This window comes from Fukomys damarensis, unplaced genomic scaffold (genome assembly GCF_012274545.1).
Source record: "Fukomys damarensis isolate Sample0158 unplaced genomic scaffold, DMR_v1.0_HiC HiC_scaffold_73857, whole genome shotgun sequence".
Lineage (NCBI taxonomy): Eukaryota > Metazoa > Chordata > Mammalia > Rodentia > Bathyergidae > Fukomys > Fukomys damarensis.
This window is the reverse complement of record NW_022974769.1, coordinates 1-4,353: the sequence shown is the minus strand read 5'-3', so window position 1 is coordinate 4,353 and position 4,353 is coordinate 1. Positions and strand designations below refer to the sequence as shown.

General features: G+C 44.4%; 1 pseudogene; it reads right to left on the bottom strand.

The window, feature by feature from the left end:
- Positions 1 to 212: 212 nt before the first annotated feature.
- LOC104872217 lies at positions 213 to 1,624 on the bottom strand (annotated as a pseudogene).
- Positions 1,625 to 4,353: the final 2,729 nt, after the last annotated feature.

Sequence of the window (4,353 nt, the reverse complement as noted above, 5' to 3'; positions counted from 1 at the left end):
AGGAGGAATAATTGCCCTTGTCCTCAATTTTCAAGTTGGAACTGCTCAGGCACAGAGTAGTATTCAGTACAGCCCAGAACAAGACTCTACCAGAGACAAAGGAGAAGCAGTTTCCTATCAGATGGTTTGGAAGAAACTCAGACCCATGGATTTGATGGATTTCAACAGGGTGGCAGGAGGGTCATCTAGGCATTGTTGGTCCAGGAATGCCAGTGCTAATGCACCTGGGGCATCTAGAGGCTGCCAGCCTGCGTGAAGGTGTCCTGCTTTCCTGCTCACTCTGTGTAACCTTGGGCACACTATGTCATATCCCTGTGCCTCCATTTCCCTCTCTGTAAAGCAGGCCTACACTCACCGACTTACTGTTGGAGGCTCAAACAGGTGAAGAAGTCAAGGCTCAGACCAGTGGGTGGTGTGTCTCAAAGTGTGGCACTCCTGTCTGTTCCTACAGGGCAGAGGCCCAGAGGGGCCCATGCTGTTCCCATCCTGCAAGCTATTCCTTTCTCAGAGGATCACGGAAAGGTCACATAGGAAAAGCCCCACAGCTGCTGCCTCGAGGCAGGAGACGGAGGCTACCTACACATGTCCACTGGTCCCCACCTTCTCATTGGCCATAGAGGCGATAGAGTTATTAGGGGATAATTTCTCATTTCAATAAGTGTTCTACATATGGTACAAATGATCCACTGACGTTTATTATCCTGATGCATTTTAAGTTGAGATGTGAGGATTCAATATTGGGAAATCTTTAATCCATACTTATTTTTCCATGATACATTTGTTATTTGGGTATAAAACTGTCCGGTGTTCTTTGCCACGAATGAAAATGATGTATAAAATGAAAAAAGGGAAATTGAATACCCCAAAGCATACAATGAAAAAGTGAGAGGAGCCCAGCCTGGTAGGTCAGACCAGGTGGAGGTGGGTGGTGTCCCTGGGTCTAAGAGCATGCTCGGTGTTTGGGAGGATGGGCAGAAAGGGAGCTGTCCATCACCGAAGGCCTCAAAGGATGGTACAGAAGAACTTCCCTCTGCAAGGGTTCTGTGGTGCCAGTGCTGGGATGATGAGGGGATCCTGCAGTCCCCAGGGTTCACACTCCCCAGGAGGTCCGCAGAGGACAGCGGAACCATCATCCTGTCTATTCAGGCCTCCATCTTCAGCTGCTCACAGGCTTTGGGGCCGGGGAGATGCTAGCGCTGCTACTTTTGGACACGCCCTCTGCCATTCTGCGTCCACTGCTGAGAGGTGCCACGGTCACAGGCCTAGGCAAGGGACGGACGTAGGCTGGCGGTGGAAGCAGGCCGTGTCATTAAGAAGCTGATTCAGGACTCACTGCAGCTCAGGCACCCAAGTGCATGGACAGTGGATGGTGGGAGGAACCCAGTCAGACTGGAGTCAGGGCCAAGACTTCAGGACTCCTGGAGGAAGACTTCCAGAGTCTGGGGAGAGGGCGCTGTGGCAGAGCCATCCCGGGTGCTCACCTGTCTTCCTGTGGATGCAAGGGTCACACACAGCCCACCCTTGCAGAGTATGGCAGCAACTCCCTAGAAACTGAATCATCCTTCAGCAGGCACCTTTATGTTTCAGATTCTCTGGATTCATAGTCCCTTCAGCATCCTGCAAAGAGAAAGTAACTTCAAAGATTTCTGTAAATCATGACATGGACAAAAATACCAGAAGGGAGCGGAACCTAGAGTCCCTCAGACCCTGGTCTCAATCCCGGCTATTCTTCCCTCCTTCTGTTGAACTTTCATACACTTCAAGATGTCTATTTGTTGCTCTTGTTGTTGTTGTTGTTGTTGTTGTTGTTGTTGTTGTTGTTGTTGTTTCTATAATAATGAAAACAAGCTGGGCATGGTGGTACACATTTGTAATGGTTGGGAGGCTGAGGCAGGAGGATTTCTGAGAATTCAAGTACACCCTGGTCTACATAGTGTGTTCAAGATCACTCAAAAGACCAATAATGATATTTATAATGACTACTAGAAACAAATTGTTTATAATTATTTTTCAGTAGCACAAACCAAGAATTATCTACATGGTACTAAACACTTTATACTTCATAAAGTTACCTGCTCAAATAATTTTAGTAATTTCACTTTAACATAGTGTGCACTCTTATTGTATAAATTATGAGAAAAATAAGATAAAATACTGGAGAATCTAATGTTCTCCATATGGTACAAATGGCTATTGTTATGAAAAAAAATTTTTGAGACAGGATCTCACTATTTGGCCCAGCCTGGCTTCAAAATCATGGATATCCTCATGCCTCAGTCTTCCAAGTGCTGATGTTACGGGTGTGTGCCAGCATGCCAGGGTATCGAATCATTTTCTGAGAGTAGGAAGTCATTATCCTAGAAGGGGGCGTCATCGGAGAACGAAGCTATCGTACCTTACATACAGAAAGTGGTCTGACTATTTTCCACTATAGAAACAGGAAATAGGTGTCAAAATCAAAATCAGAATGTGGAAATCAAGAATAAGTGTGAGAAGCAGAAAAGCAAGTGATGAAGATTCAGTTCAAAGCAATTATTGGCAATCCCATGCAGTTACCATTATATTTCTTTCTGTTCTAAGGAGTTGAAAGCCACATACCAGTGAAATATACCTTCTGAGGCTAGGAGAGGCAGGCCTAGACAAGGTTGGGTCACTTAGGTTGGGAGGTGGGATCACAGGTAGTTTTTCAGTCTTCTTGATTCATTTTCCCGATTCCAAGACCAGTGGGGGAACTAGCCACACTGCAGTCTTAAAAGAATGGGTTCGTTTTTATAGCAGTTCGGTATTCATACAAGATTTGATGGTACGTCATGGACAATTATTGGGGCAATCTCACTTTTCTGGTGATAAGATACTCCAATATATACAAAGAGTAAAGAAACGTAAGTTCTCAAATCAGTAAAATAATATTTGGTAATACTGTTTGAACTTCTTACTGATATTGTGTGACGATTCATTTTCTTGTGTGTGGATCTAAGGATTGAATCCTGAACCTTTGCACTGAATGATATCCCAGGCTACTTTTTAACTTTTACATTTTGAGACAAGATTTGGTTGTGTAGCTACGTTGCCCAGGTTGAGCTCTCTTATAGCTTGTGTATAGCCTCATGCTGTCACAGGCAGAGAGTGTCAAAGGTGGCTGGACTAGGGTGTGTGATGATAGGATTAAGGGTGCCCCACCAGCCTAAAGCCAGGTATCCCTGAAGCGACAGGAGGAGGGCAGGTTTGCTGCTCCTGCTGCTTGCTGCCTTCTGCCTGCCTTGAGATGCCATGGACTCTTTATCCTCTGTGATGCCCCTCTGCCAAGCCACCCTGCCTTAGAGCCAGCCAACTATGGCCTGAAACCTCTACAAACTGTGAGGTAAATACACCCTTCCTCACTTAGCTTGTGGGTGCTGGATACTTGTCTCAGCAACAGAAAAGGCAAGCTCTAATTTGCAATCCTCCTGTGCCAGGCTCTCTAAATGCTGGAATTAGAGGCGGGCATCACCTGTCTGGCTAATAATTTAAAAATTTTTCACACTTGCTTAAAAATACAAAAACACATGAGGAGAAAGAAAGCACAGAACAATTGTCTGAGAACACACAGTTTGCCTGCTTTTCCCATTTGTCTTCACCTCAACAATAAACATCCTGATTTGTGTATATTAAAGGTTGCTTTGGCTCTGAGTGATCTGCAGACTGTATTAACTTAGGGGAAATTCTTTAACTAAAATGACAATAAGAACATAGAAAGTCATTTTGTACATACAGAACTGGTCATTCTTCTAACACCTACGTGTACACCTTTTATTGCCACATGCTGGCAGTGCACGCAGTTTACAGTCATCTTGGGGAGTGTGTGCAGACTGCAGCTTGTTTCTTTCTTTAATTCCTCTCCCCTTACCTCCTCTTCCCCGCACCCTCCGAGCCCTACCCTGGTTTACCTTTCTCTGGTATTATTGATCTTAGCTCTTGTTCCTGCATATAATGTTTACATTCATTGATGGTATTTGGTTCCTGTCCATGGCACATCCTTATTCCACTCACGGAGGTCATTGTGCTTCCATTCTGTCATCTGAAAGGGCACGCGTGACAACCTTCTGTGCTGACTGTAACCACGAAGTGAGTACAGAAAGAACTTTAATAGTACCTGATTCAGGCAGATCATTCAATAGTTATATACTTATTTTAGGAAAATTATTTGCTTTTACATCTCACGTAACATGGTGAAGGCTTATTGTTTATTTTGAGAAGAAATAGCATTTCAGGTCAGTAGGCTGGGCATCGAATCTTATAGTCATTACACTTATGTTGCTTTTATTTGTCATCTAGTGAAATCTTGCAAAATTTGTCTATTTCTGCCAGATGTGA